A 17,917-nucleotide genomic window follows, 5' to 3' on the forward strand; every position below is an offset into this window, starting at 1 on the left:
TTTGGAAGTATTTTGATCCAAATTATTAAGAAAATTCACATGCTGAAATTTTTGAGATATAGCCACCAATATGTGACCATGGAAGCAAATGATGAAACCAAAGCAGCCACTCCAAGTATTATGAGACCAAGAGCTCACTTAGGTCTGGTTTCCTGGGCATGCATCTGTTGCAAGACCTGAATGCCAACATCAGCATACCACAGTTCTAAAATGTTAGCTGGCAATAAGAAGAGGACTGGTGAAGTATCATTGTTCCCTTCACTCTATTATATCCAGTGATACAATTAGTTAAATTACATTTTGTACAGGCTAAAAAGATATTTATTATCCTTTTCCTTAAATCTCACAATCAAAGCATAAGGAGATGGGACACAGGCCTGCAGGCCATACAGGAACCCTCTTTACAATCCCTGCCTACAAAATCAGGTACAGGTCCGTCAGTATAATGCAAAAATTCTGAGGCAGCAATCAAGCACCAAACATCTTTCTGGATACCACCTTCACTGAAGGTCAAGATATTACCAACAGAGCCTCCAGGGATCATGGCATCCTTGCGTAATTGTCTTCTGTCAATTCTAGGGAACCAGTCTAAAATATATCCACCATTTCTAGACACTTTATGTTGTACTGGCAAGGTATTTGCACAATCCATCCATTTAGGAAAGGTGCCAAATTCTATTGCAGAACAATTAGGACAGTGATGATGTTTTGGTGGATGTTTTGCAGAAATGACCGGCTTGTTATGACAAAGTCCCATTTTAATGACTGTTCTAACATATGGCTTTCAGTCCCAGGGACCAATATGGTTGACTGGCCTAGGTCCGCCAAATGCTGTCTTTTCCTCAAAAGATAGGCAGCATGTTTATCATGGGACCAACACATAGGCAGCTAACCACTATAGCCAGTATAATTAAGTCCAGTCCCATGGATGGGAGTATGGGTATATGTAAAACCTCCTATCCTAGATGTATCATTTGTAAATACTGGGATGGATTCTATATGCCACACCACTGGGTATACTAAAGGTGGATCTGGAAAATATGTCCAATACTTTCTCCCTGGACCCATTTACCTGACGGCTCAGCAGAGCCAGCATGGCTACAAACACCAGAGCTGAGACTTCATTCTTCCTTGGTGCTGAACCATCTGTTCAGCCTGTAGCATTAGGTTTTTCAGCCGTTACAATGATGGTAGTTTCCCTGTTGGGTTTTTCTGGGCCTTCTTCATCCCTTATTGCTTTCTCTTGTTGCTGGGAGTCAGGGCTGACATCTCTTGCTCGATATTTAGCCATTTGAATCTTGGCTCTAGATCCTCCAAGTCCAATGGCACGTTCAGGTACCCAGGCAGGATGAAATGCACCTTCTGAGAATACACAAGCATGACCTCTGCCCTACTTTAATGGTCTTTATAGCAATATTGTCTATTGCATATCCCACCACTCTGTCCCGTCATGCAGTTTGAGCCACATGTCCCACTTCTGCAGCCTGGTATTTTTTATTTTAATTTGTTATATATGACAAAAGAATGCGTTACAATTCATATTCCACATATATAGAACAATTTTTCATATCTCATGCTGTATACAAAGTATATTCACACTATTTGTGTCTTCATACATACACTTAGGATAATGACATCCATCTCATTCCACTGTCTTTCCCACCCCCATGCCCCTCACTTCATCTCCCTCCTCTTTACCCTATCTAGAGTTCATCTATTCCTCCCATGCTCCTGTCTCAACCCATTATGAATCAGAATCTTTACATCAGTGAAAACATTCAGCGTTTGGTTTTCTGGGATTGGCTAACTTCTCTTAGCGTTATATGCTTCAACTCCATCCATTTACCTGCAAATGCCATGATTTTATTATCTTTCAATGCTGAGTAATATTCCATTGTGTACCTATACTACGTTTTCTTTATCCATTCATCTACTGGAGGGCATCTGGTTTGGTTCCACAGTTTAACTATTATGATTTGTACTGCAGTAAACATTGATGTGGCTGTGTCCCTGTAGTATGCTGTTTTTAAGTCCTTTGGATATAAACTGAGGAATGGGATAGCTGGGCCAAATGGTGGTTTCATTCCCAGTTTTACAAGAAATCTTCATACTGCTTTCCCTATTGGCTGCACCAATTTGCAGTCCCACCAGCAATGTATGAGTGTGCCTTTTTCCCCACATCCTCACCAACACTTATTGTTGTTTGTCTTCATAATAGCTGCCATTCTGACTGGAGTGAGATGAAATCTTACTTTTGATTTGCATTTCTCTAATTCATATATTTGTTGATTAATTGGATATCATCTTCTGAGAAGTGTTCAGTTCCCTGTCCCATTTATTGATGGGGTTATTTGGTTTTCGGTGTGGAGTTTTCCGAGTTTTTTATATATCCTAGAGATTATTGCTCTATCGATGTGTGTGTGTGGTTAAAGATTTGCTCCCATTCTGAAGGCTCTCTGTTCACCTCACTGATTGTTTCTTTTGCTGAGAAGAAGCACTTTAATTTGAATCCATCCCCTTTATTCATTCTTGATTTTAATTCTTGCACTATAGGAGTCTTATAGGTGTCTTATAGGAGTCCTATTAAGGTGTTGTCCCATTTGCACCATCCTTTGTAGGGTATGAAACAAATTGAAAAACTCTTGTGATAATGTAAACCCAAAAGTTGAAGTTTTGATATTTTTAGTGACTCCAACTGTATATAAGCTGTCAGAATAAATATTTATGGACTCATTTGCAAAAATGACTTAGAGCACAAATGAGAGCTTGAACTTCTGCTCATTGGGCAGAGTATATGAGGTTTGTATCACTTCTGTAGGAGTGTGACTATAAAAATCTGCTTTACCTGAGCTTGAGCCATCAGTGAGCACCATTAGTGCTCCACTTATTGGCTGTGCATGTACAATCTTTGGAAAAATAAATGCAATTACCAAGGCAAATTGAATAATTTTATCACACGTATAATGGCTTTCTATTTGACCAGGAAAATTAGAAAAAGCTACTTGCCAAGTATTAGAAGTTTGGAAAAGCCAATCATTCTGTTGAGCAGAAAATGGAATAATTATAATATTAGCTGTAAAACTCATGTTCTGCCCTTGACAACTAATTGAGCAACAAAATCATGAAAAGGAGTTAATGACTTTTGAGGAGAATGAGCTAAATGGATCATTCAATAATTCCCAGTGGTTGCCACGTTGCCCCTGTAGGAGCGTGAGCAGTTGGGAATATTAGTAAGTATATAGGCTCTTGTGGATTAATTCTAGTAAGCTGAGCATTTTTAATAGCAATTTTAACTTTCCTCAAAGCCATTCTCACTTCTGCTGTGAGCTGACGAGAAGAAGTTGGAGAAGGATCTCCCTGTAATATCTGGAATAAAGGACTCAAATCTGAAGTAGTTAGCTTTAAAGATGGCCTCAGCCAATTAATATCACCTAATAGTTTCTGAAAATCATGAAGGGTGTGCAGCTCCTTGACTCTTATTTAGTAAGTTTTGAGGATGGATTGTGTGCCCTTCAATCACATGACCTAAATATTGACAAGGAGATGTCCTCTGTACCTTTTCAGATGCAATTGTACAAACCCATTGCTGTGAATGAAGTTTCTAATTGGGCCAAGATTTTTAAAAGTACACCTGGATTAGCATGAGCTAAAAGTATATCATCCATAAAATGAAAAATATATGCATCAGGGAATTTCCCCCTCACAGGCGTGATGGTCTGTGCCACAAAATTTTGACACAGAGTAAGGCTATTACACATTCCCTGAGGCAAAAATTTCCAGCTGTATCTTTTAACTGGTTCTTTAGATTTTATTGCTAGAACACTAAAGGCAAACCTTTTACAGTCATCTGGGTGCAAAGATATAGAAAAGAAACAATCTTTTAAATCTATTACTATTAAATGATAATCCAAAGGGATGGCTGTAGGGGAAGGAAGCCCTGGTTATATGGCTCCCATGGGCTCAGTAACATGATTAATTGTAGTAATCTCCAGTTGCCAGATTTTTTCTTATTACAAAGATGGGTGTGTTCCAAGGACCGAGCTTGGGTTGTATTTGGCCAGCTTGAAGTTGTTCCTGAACTAACATGTGGGCTATTTTAAGTTTTCCCCTGTTAGGGGCCGCTGACTAACCCAGATTGGCTCTTCTGTGAGCCAGTAATTTTTCTGTTCTTCTCTGGGTTGAGGATAAAGTCAGGGCCCCTACCAAAAATTTTGGCTGGATGTATTCATTAGTCTCTGTTGGGAAGATTGGGTTATAGGCAAATACCCTTCTTGTAAATTTCCCTCAATTTCTCTAGGAAGAGATTTTTTTATTAAGTCCCTCAGATAACATGATAGAATTTGGAGTTGTTAGAGTCTGTAAACAAGTCTGGATGGCGCCTGGCAAAATGCCAGAGGGAGTGGTTTGTGAAGTAACACCAGCGAGCCATTAAGTGTGGAGATTCCTTATTGGTTGACTACTGTATCTATTTTATGTTAATTAGATAAGCTGTGTGGAATGTATGAATATCGCTCTGGTCCTACAATAAACGGCTCCCATTCCTGCTGTATCAATCTACACAAGTTGTTCGTCACCCCCCAGTTAGTTTGCTGCAGCCGGACTGCGGCATGGAGTTACTAATAACAAACCTAGATTTGTTAGATTATCACAGCCCCACAAATTTACTGGCAAGATGTCTAAGACATAAGGCTTGAAAATCCCAGAGTTACCATCTTTATCTTCCCAGCAAAGATTCTGAGCATTTTGTTCAGGCTGAGAGATCTGACGTATCCCCTCCAAGTTGGTGGGTGCAATATGCAAAGGCCGGCTCTTAGGCCAGAATTTACTGGATAGAACAGATCTATCAGCCCGAATATCTACAATACCCAGAATTTTTTTTATGATTGATCCAGTAGAGGGTGCTCTTGCCAAACTAATTGAGCCCAGTACACTTGGTCTAGGGACCGGGAAGTTGAGGTCTCTTCTGGGCCATTGGTAGAATGGCAAGGCAGGAATATTAGCTGCGCCAATACATCTCTTGAAGAGAGCTGAGTAGCGCAGTCTGACTATAAATAATTTCAATTTCATCTCTAAAATTTGAACCAATCATTACTGGGAGCACTCAAATTCCCTTTTTTTCAACTCTTTTGCCCCAAAATTAGGCCTATGGTATTTGGCAGTAATGGCCCACAAACTCCAGTAGGAACTCATTGTGGCCCATTTCATGTCTTAGAGTTACTCCCAAGGTTGGCCATAAGTGTATTGGTCTCAGCAGAGCCAGCTGGTAATGGTGACAAGCTGGCATGGCCAGCTCTGATGAGGTTGCAGTCTGTGACTCCTCTTTCGGCACACACTGCAGTGTCCCTCCTGTTTGGTGGGCCTGGGACAGGCCCTGTCCTGGCTTCCCGGCACTGAAATGAGGTCAGAAATGGTGGCAAGCCATTGCCACCATATCTATCCAAAATTTCCCACGCCATGTGCTGCCCATGAGAATGGCGTCTGAATGAGACTGAAAACAGGTAATGTCCTCCCCACTTCCCGCTCTGTTCTAGGGCCATGTTGGAGGGCTGTAAACATGGCTACTGCCAATTCACAGTAGTTATTGAACCTCGTTCTCCCAGAGGAGACTGGCCGGATCCCAATGGCAGATGCAGGGCAGACATCATCTTCCAAAACCTTCCTCTAGATCATTCTCTCTGACGATGGCACGGCTTTGTCGGTGCCTTCATGTCCATTTTCCTCCCCTTCATCTTGAATCACAGAGACCCAATGGGCCTGGCTTCCTCTCTAGCACGTGGAGTTTGGTTGGCGAGCTTCTAGATCACTGTTCTGTCTGGTTCAGCTGTGACAGAACGTTTGGTTTTAGGTCTTGCTCTGAGGCCAGCTGTCTGCAGTTTGAGAGCTATGGACTGGGCGAGAATGGACTCGGCCTCAGTCCTGCTACAGATCAAGAAACCACCTGGAGCAGCCTCTTGTGGCTTCTCTTGCTCCAGACTTCTCATGGCTTTCTGGAGCCCTTTCAACAAGTCTTCAGAAGATCATTGGCCCTCCTCTCCATCTTCAAAAAGATATATTTCTAAAGCAGTCCAGATTTTTGATATTTTCTATTGTACTCTTAGCTTGGCAGAGAGGCAGCCTTTAGACAATTTTCCACCTAGCCTCTCCCAAGTACATAAATCTGGTGAATCTTCCTCAAAAAGCACCGGCGTACATCACTGTTCTCAGGAACTGAGCCAGTGGGCCCTCCTGACCTGTTTTCCTTTCCAGTTGATTAGGGACTCCAGGATCGTTAGGTGAATTTCTTTTTCTGAAGATGTGGAATTGCCCATGATATTTCTTTAATGTCCCGGGCTCTCAGACTGCCTGCTTCTTCTACAACCCCCAAACATGGTGCACTGAATTTCTAAAGTGCACTCACCCAAATCTACCCGGAAATCCACCCCAAGGGATCCCTGGTTCCGGGAACCACCTGCCACCTCCGACCAGGGCGAGCAGCTGAACTAGGATTGTGTAAATGTGCAGGGACTCCAAATAAAACACAGACACAATTTATCTTTACACAAGCTTCAGGACAGCTTTCCTGGCTCTCATCCTCAGTCTCCCCAAAAGGGAGAGCAAGATAAAGTCACAAGAGGCTGACGAGAGAGAGAGAGAGAGAGAGAGAGAGAGAGAGAGTCGGAACACATTAGGAAGTGAGCTTTTATTGGGGGGACTCTTGTTCTTAGAAAGCTCTATCCAAAAAAGAGCAGAAGATCAGGACTACAAGAGACAGGTGAGTGTAATTCAACCCTAGGGGAACATCCCACAAAGAAGACCTTCTTGCTCTCTGAGCTAGACCCTACCCAAGCCACAGTGAATGCAGTGGTTGTCAGAATCTGAGGCATCAGGACTGAAAGCTGTGAGTCCCCACACAAGAGATTTCAGTACGTTGTATCAGTGTTCTCATTCACCTCTAAGAATTTTTTAAACTCCTCTTTGATGTCTTTTGCAACCCATTGTTCATTCAATAGCATATTATTTAGTCTCCAGGTGTTGGAGTTGCTTTTATTTTTTTTATTTTATCATTAATTTCTAATTTTATTCTATTATGATCTGATAGAATGAAGGGTACTATCTATTTTTTTTGGTATTTGCTAAGAATTGCTTCGTGGCATAATGTATGGTCTATTTTAGAGAAGGACCTATGTGCTGATGAGAACAAAGTGTATTCACTTGTTGATAGATGAAATAGTCTATGTATGTCAATTAAGTCTATGTTATTGATTGTATTATTGAGTTCAATAGTTTCTTTGTTCAGCTTTTGTTTGGAAGATCTATCCAGTGGTGAAAGAGATGTGTTAAAGTCACCCAGAATTATTGTGTTGTAGTCTATTTGAATCTTGACCTTGAGAAGAGTTTGATGAACATAGCTGCTTCATTTGGGGGGCATACATATTTATAATTGTTTTGTCTCATTGGTGTATGGTTCCCTTCAGCAGTATGAAATGCCCTTCTTTATCCCTTTTTATTAACTTTGGCTTGAAGTCTACCTTATTTGATATGAGTTTGGAGACCCCTGCTTTTTTTCCGCAGTCCAGTGAGTGGTATGTTTTTTTCCCAACCTTTCACCTTCAGTCTGTGTATGTCTTTTCCTATAAGATAAATCTCTTGGAGGCAGCATATTTTGGAGTATTTTTTAATCCAATCAATTAGTCTATGCCTTTTGATTGCTGAGTTTAGGCCATTAACGTTCAGAATTATTATTGAGACATGATTTTTATTCCCAGTCATTTTTGTTTATTTTTGGTATTTAACTTGACTTGGTTTCTACTTTGATTAGCTTTTCCTTTAGTGTAATACTTCCCTCTACTGACTTTCATTGTTGTATTTTATTTCCTACTCATGGAAAATTTTGCAAAGGATGTTCTATAGTGCAGACTTTCTAGTTGTAAATTCTTTTGTTTATCATGGAAGGTTTTCATTTCATTATCAAGTCTAAAGCTTAATTCTGCTGGAGTCCCTAATCTTGGTTGGCATCCATTTTGTTTCAGAGCTTGGTATATATTGTTCCAGCATCTTCTAGCTTTCAGGGTTGTTGACTCCATCCAGCAGAGTCGAACAAAAGAAAGACAAGGGCCCGGCAGAACTGTGACAGGTTTTATTGAAGGCGCAACAAGAGGAACCCGGTACCAAGAAAGTGCGTAGTATATATAGGACATAGGAGCCAATCACAGAGGAGGTCACATCTCAACCTTGTGGACACATAATAGGAAAGACAGGAAGCATTTACTGGGCCCGAGCTCTTGTGGTTTCTACCAGCCAATGGGGTGGACTTCCTGGTACAGGCACAAACTTGTTTACGCCAAAGGCGGCTGATTTGGCCCAAAACCAAGCCCCATCTTTCCTTGGGCAGGGGACAGCCCTAGGCCACAGGAACTGTCCCCGAAAGCTCCCCCTTCTTTCTTTTAAAAGAAAAAACAGGAGCTACAGGATGGTGCCTGTCTTAGGTTGCCAGTGGCGCTCGCAAGCCTTACCCGTCGTTGGTACAACAGGCAGCATGGTGCGTTGGTCTGTTGCCCTGTCTTAGGTTGACAAGCGAGCCCACCAGTCTTACCCGTCTCTGGCTACCCATCCAGCATCAGTAGTCAAACCTGTGGGGAAGTGCCAGCCTCAAGGGCCATAAGGGCCTGCACCATGGCCTGGCGATGACGCTGGTTTTGTTGATGTAAGTGGCAAGCAGCGAAGAATGCCTAGAAATCCCAAGCATATAAATCTTCCCATGGAGATAAAGCCAAACCAGGATTGTCCAGATGAAAAAATCCCATATTTAACCAGCAGAAAGCACTTGGACTCGAGTGTTATTAACATTAACAATTTTTAACCGAAGTTGTTGGGTAAGATCTTTTTTAACTGTGTAGACCAAGTTTTATAAAGGTATGTGGATTACTCTTTGGAAAGATTGGCAGCTCGGGAAAGGTTTACAATTAGGAGCTAGTGACACAAGATCCTGGGTAGGAGTGAATGTAGCTGAAGACTAAGACATCAGCCAATATGTCCACTTGTTCTTGAAGGAGATTTGTTTTTTTTTTTTGGTTGAGCTAAATTAGGACTTATCGGAAGAGGGTGAGTCCAAAGCAGAGTCATCTTCGCGAGCATCAGGAACATCAGGAGCGTTAACTTCTTGGGAGGTATCATGGTGATATTTGCAAGTCAATCTTTCTGGTATCCAGATCGGTGATTGTTGGTCCTGGGGAAAAACACAAACACGCCTCGGTTCCACACTAAAACTGGATCCGGGCCGAACCATTTGCCAGTTAGAACATCTTTCCACATCACTTGAGGGCGCTTTGTAAGATCAGGGGAGGCATGCCGTTCGGCAGCCGAGTGTCCATGTTTGTCTAAATTTTAAAAATTTAGGGTAAATAAAGCAATAGAGAGAAGGTCTTTAGGGGAGCGGAAGGACTCCCCTATTCCCCCTATTTGTTTTTGTAAAATGGTCTTTAAGGTTTGATGGGCTCTTTCAATAATTCCTTGACCTTGAGGATTATATGGAATGCCAGTGACGTGAGTGATATTAAAACAGGCAAGGAACTGCTTGAAACTATTAGAGGTGTAGGCGGTGCCATTATCAGTTTTAAAGTTTTTTTGGGGGCCCCATGCAGCAAACGCTTGTAAACAATGGGATATAACATCATTAGCCTTTTCTCCAGTATGGCAGGAGGCAAAAATCACATTAGAGTAAGTATCAATGGACACGTGGATGTATGCCATTCGACCAAATGGGGGGTAATGAGTGACATCCATTTGCCAAATGCAATTAGGGAGCACACCACGGGGATTAACACCTAGGTTGCGTTGTGGTAGGAATGTAACACAATTTTTACAATTGACAACAATATTTCTGGCTTGATCTTTAGTAATATGAAATTTTGTCTTTAGAGTGTGGGAGTTAACATGAAACTTGGAATGAAAATGTTGCGCCTGTTCAACAGCAGACAGAATAATGACATCTTTAGTGGCGAGATCTGCCCTACGATTGAGAAAATTGAGAGGACCTGGCAGATTAGTATGCGCTCTAATATGTCCAATAAAGAAAGGTTGGGTGCGAGCCCAAATGACAGTTTGGAGAGTTTGAAGAATATTGGTGATAGTGGATTTGGAGGATATAATGCCAGCGCATTCAAGCCTTTGGACGGCATTGACTACATAATAACTGTCAGATAGAAGGTTGAAAGGGTCATTTTCATATTTTTTAAATGTTTGTAAAACTGCATATAATTCTATATGTTGAGCAGAACCTGGAGGGAAAACAAAAGCTTCTGTGTTTGTCATGGTTGCAATAGTTCCGATGCCTCCAAGTGAACCATCTGTGCATACGGTTAGAGCCCCAGAAAGAGGTACAGAATGGGTGACATGGGGGGAAATGACAGGATGGTTTTGGAAGAAAGATAATAATGGATTTTTAGGATAGTGATTGTCTAACAAAGCATTGGTAGCAACTCTAAGAATGGCCCAACTTTCAATGGTATTAATCAATATTTCTATTTGTTCAGTAGTATACGGGGTGACGATAACATCAGGTTGTTTTCCAAAAGCAGACAAGGAAAATTTTAAAGCTTTTAGTATGGCATCGGCTACTAAGGTAGGGTAGTAAGATATAACTTTTCCTGGAGAATGTGCTAAGTAAATCCAGGCGATGGGACCAGTTTGCCAAAATACTCCAGAAGGGATGGCTTTAGCAGGTAGAACACAGAATAAAAGGGGCTTACTGTAGTCTATTTTGTCCACTTGAGCCATCTGTAAGGCCTCAGTAACCTTTAACAGAGCTTCTCTAGCCTCTGGTGACAATGATCTAGGAGAATCAAGAGCTGGATCTCCTTTAAGAATGTCATAAAGAGGTTTAATTGTTGTGTCAGGTATTTTGCAGTAAGGCCGAATCCAATTTATGTCTCCCAACAGTTTTTGAAAATCATTAAGAGTTGTCAAATGGTCAACTCTTAGGATAATCTTTAAAGGACGTACAACCTGGGAAGACAATTTAGTGCCTAAATACGTCTGTACAGAGTCAACCTGAATCTTTTCTGGGGCTATATATAGACCCCAGTTTTTTAAGATGCTTTGAAGTTTAGCCAACGATGCAGTCAATAATAATTTATCTTGGTGGCACAGCAGGATATCATCCATATAATGGTAAATCAGAACATCTGGAAATTTATTTTTAAAAGGCTCCAATGCTGCATGAACATAAAGTTGGCATAACGTGGGGCTGTTAGCCATTCCCTGAGGTAAAACAGTCCATTCATATCGTAAAGAGGGTTGTGAATTGTTTTGAGAGGGAACGGAGAATGCAAAGTACTTTGTATCTGTAGGATGTAGAGGAATAGAAAAGAAACAATCTTTAATATCTATGATAATAGTTTCCCAATTTTTTGGTAGTGCCGATACGACTGGCAAGCCCATTTGAACTGGGCCCATGGGTTCCATACAATCATTGACTTTTCTAAGATCATGAAGTAACCTCCATTTACCTGATTTCTTTTTGATCACAAATATAGGCGTACTCCAGGGAGAAGTAGAGGGTTTAATATGACCTGCATCTAACTGTTCTTGAACCAATTTGTGGGCTGCTTTTAATTTTTCTTGAGATAGGGGCCACTGAGAGACCCACACTGGTATATTTTTATTCCAAGTAATTTTAATAGGAGAGTAATTTGGAACATCAGTGGCCCCTAGGAAAAACCCAGGCCTGGCCCTCCCATGCCATTGTGGCCTACTATAGGAAAAGGAACCGGCTGTTGTCGTCCTTGTCCTTTATTTCCCAATCCTCCTGATGTGTAACCTTGTTGACTCATAATCTGTCTTGCTTGGGTGAATAATATCTTTGGGTAGTTAAGGTTACATCCATTTGAGTCAAGATGTCCCGTCCCCAAAGGTTAACTGGAATAGGGAGGACATATGGCTGAATAACTCCCGAATGTCCCTCTTCATCGGACCATGAAAGGGTAGCGGCGCTACAATCAGGATTTTCAGTTGTTCCCAATCCTCTTAGAGTCTGAGAAGCCTTTTGAAGAGGCCAAGATTTTGGCCAGTCTACTTGCCTGATAATGGATCTATCAGCGCCTGTATCTAATAATCCAAAAAATTTTTGTCCATTAATCATAATAGGATACATGGGCCGTTGTTGCATGTCAATATTGAAAAAGGCCCAAGGCTTGTTTTTAAACTTATTAATTTTAGGAATTAAGGCAAGGGACGCTATAACATCTCCTGGGGATATGATGACAACTCCACGTGGAGAAGATAAAAGAACCTTTAGGGGACCTGCACTTGCTTCAACTAGCAGAGGATAGACTATGATGCCCTTGTGTGCCATATTAGGATGTCCTAATATTAATCCTTGACTATCCTTTGATAGAGGCCCTATAAAGTCCGTCTCTACTGGCTGTGTTCCCATTTCTGGAGTCAAAACGAGTCGAGCTGTGGCTCTGATGTCTCGTTGCTCACAGGAATTGTCCCTTGGCTTGTAGGGGGCCAATAAGTGCGTGGAACCTGTTGAATCACCCCGTACATTTGAGGGCCCCGAGGTGATGGGCCCCTCTGCCCGTTTTTTGACTGTTGTTGTCTGGGTGGAATGGGTTGTCCATAGACATCAACCACAGATCTACACTCATTAGCCCAATGATTTCCTTTTTTGCATCGAGGGCAGAGGCTAGGTTTTGGTCTCAGTAATGTTTGAGGTTGATTTTGTAACATAGGGCAGTTTCTTTTTATGTGCCCAGGTTGCTTACAATGAAAACAGGCGCCTGGAGCACCAGTGTTTGTTCTACTCTTTTGTAATCCTTGTACAATGGCATTGGCTGATACCTGTCCTTGTATTGCCACATCATTAACATCTCTACATAATTTTATATACGTAGATAAATCTCCCTTGTTTTTCCAGGGCCGAATAGCTTCTTGACAGTATTTGTTTGCTTGTTCATATGCCAATTGTGTCACAAGGGGCATGGCTGCCTCAATGTCTCTAAAAACTCTACTAGTCGTTTTAATGAGGCGGTTCACAAAATCTGAATATGGCTCATTAGGCCCCTGTACTATTTCAGATAAATGTCCCTGAACATCACCTGGCCCAGGTACTGCCTTCCAGGCTTTAACTGAGGCAGAACCGATCTGTAAATAAACGGCAGGATCATAGCCCACTTGATTAGCAACTCCTGCATATTGACCCTGACCAGTCATCATATCTACATTCCAATGAGGGTTCCCTGCCCTGGCATTACGTCTTGCAACGTCTGTACAGATTTCATGCCATGCTGCTTTCCATAATAAATATTGTCCTCCAGATAGGACTGCCCTAGTTATAGAGACCCAATCATCTGGTGCATAATATTGACTTCCCATGGATTCAACCATGGCCAAGGTAAATGGAGCTTGAGGCCCATATTGACTAGTGGCCTCTTTAAGTTGCTTAACTAATTTGAAATCCAGCTGTTGATGGTATCTTGCATTATTTTGGTCTTGGAGAACAGGGAATGTTGCCGCTAGATTATGAAAATCAGTCCATCCTTTACTACTCTCGCGACAGCATTCAAGAACTTCCCGTCCTCCGCAAGGAGGCGGTGTCAGAGGTGGGGCAGAGGGCTGAGCCTTATTAACATTACAATCCTCCATTTGCCGGACTACTTCCTCTAGTTCATCTCCGGACATTTCACTATCACTCTCTTTATTACCTCCTACGGAGGCTTGAGACCGTTCCTCCTTAATCTCTTCTAAGATTTTGTCCCCTTCCTTAATAGCTGTATGATTTTGTAAAGTTTCTTAATTTAAGCAAGTTTGTACAAGACTCCATATCACCAGGGTGCCGGCAGGCAATGCCTTTTGTGTGTCTGCCTTTTTTAAACTTTCCCCAAGATGCTGCCACTGGGGAATACTGAAGAATCCTTCATCTAAAAACCATGGGGCGCACTGCTCTACTGTCTTAAGGAATTTGCGAGCAGTACCGGCTTTTAATGGTGTACCATTAGCCTTCAGTAATACTCTCAGAGGAGTTTCCATTCTCTGCCTCGATATTTCTGATCCCATGGTTACTAGCTAAATATACTTGATAACCCACAAAACACAAATAAACAAGAAACAGAAACAAAATACACGCAATACACAACCACGAATTAGACTTGAATACGGACACATAGATATGCTCCGACGCTTACCGCATACTTTCGATTCGTCACACTTCCGCGAGCCTTTGATCGTGGCTTTTCCACGAACTTGAATTGTCGCCTTCCGCGAGCTTTTTTCGTTTCACTCTTGTGCGAGAGGTTCCCGGGTTTCGGCACCACTTGTTGACTCCGTCCAGCAGAGTCGAACAAAAGAAAGACAAGGACCCGGTGGAACTGTGACAGGTTTTATTGAAGGCGCAACAAGAGGAACCCGGTACCAAGAAAGTGCATAGTATATATAGGACATAGGAGCCAATCACAGAGGAGGTCACATCTCAACCTTGTGGACACATAATAGGAAAGACAGGAAGCATTTACTGGGCCCGAGCTCTTGTGGTTTCTACCGGCCAATGGGGTGGACTTCCTGGTACAGGCACAAACTTGTTTACGCCAAAGGCGGCTGATTTGGCCCAAAACCAAGCCCCATCTTTCCTTGGGCAGGGGACAGCCCTAGGCCACAGGAACTGTCCCCGACAAGGGTCTGGGTTGAAAAATCTGCAGATATCCTAATTGGTTTCCCCTGTATGTAATCTGATTCCTTTCTCTTGTGGCTTTTAAAATTCTCTCCTTATTCTGTATGCTAGGCATTTTTATTACGATGTGCCTTGGTGTAGATCTGTTGTGATTTGTACATTTGCACATTTGGCCTCTTGTATTTGGTTTTCCAGTTCATTCTTCATGATTCAAAAATTTCCTGATATTATTTCATTGAATGGATTGTGCATTCCTTTGGTTTGGACCTCTAAGCCTTCCTCTATTCCAACAACTCTTAAATTTGGTCTTTTTATGCTATTCCACATTTCTTGAATATTCTGCTGATGGTTTCTTACTCTGTGGTCTATATTTTTTTCAAGATTATATATTTTATCTTCATTGTCTGAGGTCCTGTCTTCCAAGTGATCTAATCTGTTAGTGATGCTTTCAATTGAACGTTTAATTTGGTTTATTGTTTCTTTCACTTCGAGGATTTCTGTTTGTTTTTGTTTTGTTTCAGAACCTCTATTCCTTATTAATCTTTTGCTTCCTGTATTTGCTTATGTATCTCTTTATCAATATGATCTTTTTCTGCCTGTATTTGCTCTCTTACATCATCCTTTAATTCACAGAACATTTTAATTATGTACTGAACTCCTTCTCTCATTTATTCTGTTCTGCTGTCCATGGATTCTGATAATGTAGTATCTTGATTTGTTCCCTTGTTTTTTCATGTTGGTCATGTTGGTCTAGCACTGTGGATCCAAAGTGTTACCGTTTTTATCCTATAGGCTTATACTGCTTCTGCAGGGTTCTAATACCTCTCCTTTGATAGAAAGGTCAATGATAACAGATCCCAATACAAACAATATACAACCTTAAACCAAATAGTTGCTATTAAGACATTTACAGTATGGTCGTAATATACAGAAATAATGGTTAGTTAAATTATTATCTACAATATAAACAGTAGGTTTGCAAGATGATTTGTAGTTTCCAATGGTGAACAAAGCTCTGGGGGTGAGGTGTAGAATGAGAGGGTGAGGGGTTGGGAGGTGAGGATATAGAGTTATTAGGCCTAAGGAAGTGTGAAAGAGGAATCTAATGAAGAGGATTAGTAGTGGGAGAAAAGAGAGGAAGTGATTTGAGGGAGACAAGTAAGTGATAGAGTACATAGAACAAACACATAAATACATTAAGAAAAATTTAAAATGCAAAAATAGGAGATAAAAGAATACACAACATAACTGTAATACACTATTCAGACATCCCAGTCCTCAGTATCCTAATTTATGCAAAGTACTTGATTTCACAAATGTTGGGGATGTGAGGTCAGGAGAATAGAGAGGGAGAAAAAAAGAAGAAAAAATCTCAAGGGAAGAAACAAGGATTGTTTTGGTTGGAGATCAGTATCTTTCCTGCTTCCCTTCTCATCCAATAAATGTGGTTGTCTGTGGTTTACTGATATCTCCACCCTCATCGTGGTGAAGGTCACCAGGTTGGGAGGGTTGGTCTTTGGTGCAGGGTACCTGGAAGTGGGATATGGCCCCTGCCAGCCCCCAGTGGGAGACTGCACCCCAAGGATCTCCTTTGGGACCCCCTTGTGTGATGTGGGCACCTAGTTTTATCTCCTTATCTTACCTGTTGACCTCACAGTTCCTGATCTCTAAATTAGTCTCTAAACTGGATCTCATTCTCTCCCTTTCTACCTCCTAATTGGGGACCTTTCTCTCCAGAGGTCTTGTGGGTTGCACTTTGGGGTCTGTGCACCTGTCTTAGAAAGCTGTTCTGTATTGGGCAGTCACTGTGTGGGATTAGTGGCTGCCTGGGGGAGGGGAGAATTGGGAGTTGTCGATACTGCCCAGTTGGTGTTCCAAATTGGGAGTTTTCCCAACTAAAGATGGTGACGAAGGTGACCCAAGATGGAGGTGGTCATTTCAGCCATGGAGAGTCAGGTTGGTTGGGGGGACAGGTATGGTGTTGGGCGACGTGTTCATAGATGCAGCTCTGTGGAGTGCATTGTTGTGGCTGTCTGCTGTCTTCAGAGTGTGTGCAATGTCCTCAGGTGCAGGAAGGCTACTTTGCATATGGGATTATGGCAGTGGCTACAGAGTACCAAGATGGAGGTGACTGGGGGAGCCACCATGGGAGTTGTGGGTGGAGTTCCTATGTGTAAGTAGTAGACAGGTGTCCTGTGTGGGTGCTGATGCCAGGGGACCTGCTCAGGCACCCAGGAGTCCTATGTGGGCAAGTAGTCAGGAGTTATACTCTGACACTGGGACCTGGACCCCTGCGCAGGCACAGCGGTTATGATTCCTGCGTGGGAGCAGCTGGGGGGTGACTCTGTACTCAGAGAGAAGCAGTATTCCCACTACTTGAATCCAAAGTCACATAATGACACAAAGCTGCCTCCCTCTAGCCAGCCATCTTGGATCTCATGATAAGTTTTTTTTCTGTTCTTTTTATATTGTGTCCAAAAAGTAGCTGACAAAGATTTCCTCCTGTTGTTTGGTGTCTTTCTTTGCATAGTCCCTTCCATTGCTGTGCAGAGCTTTTTAAAGTCCACACTCTTCTTCTATTCATTAATTCATTGTTTTATTTCCTAAATTTTAGGAGTCATATTGAGGAAGTCAGTGCCTGTAACTATGTGTTGAAGAGTTGATCCTATGTCTTCTTCTAACAGCTGTAAAAGTTTCTGGTCTGATTCTTGGCCTTTGACCCACTTTGTGTTGACTTTTATATAAAGATGAATTACAGGGATCTACTTCATCACTTTCTTCTGTAATCTCCCTGGTTGACATGTTTGGACAGCCTCACGGACGGACTAGACAGGAAGAACAAATTGTAAATGGTATAGTTAGAGCCTCCTGTGCCACCCAGGATAACTGCAGACCATTGCACAGCAGGCACTCGAGGGCACTGGGGATAACTGTGGCCAGCGGAGCACTGACTCAGGAGTCACCCAGAGTTTCCATTTACAGAGTGTGAACTTGGTTATCACAGGGAACAAGTGTGCTGCAGCACAGAGCTGGACTCAGGGTCACCCAGAGATCACCCGTAGGCCAGTGGATCCTGGATTCTGCTGTCCTTCAGACATAAGGGTAATCCAGAACACAACATGGACTGAAGTTCAATATTGAGCATGGACTCTGGCAACACTGTGTGACCTGGCAGAGAGTGACCCCTGGTCACAACTGTAGGCCAAAGTGTGCTACAGAGAAACTATATTTAAGTGTCACCAAACTCCTAACACATGGACTCATTCCAAT

Source organism: Callospermophilus lateralis, chromosome 18 (genome assembly GCF_048772815.1).
Source record: "Callospermophilus lateralis isolate mCalLat2 chromosome 18, mCalLat2.hap1, whole genome shotgun sequence".
In the NCBI taxonomy this organism is placed as follows: domain Eukaryota; kingdom Metazoa; phylum Chordata; class Mammalia; order Rodentia; family Sciuridae; genus Callospermophilus; species Callospermophilus lateralis.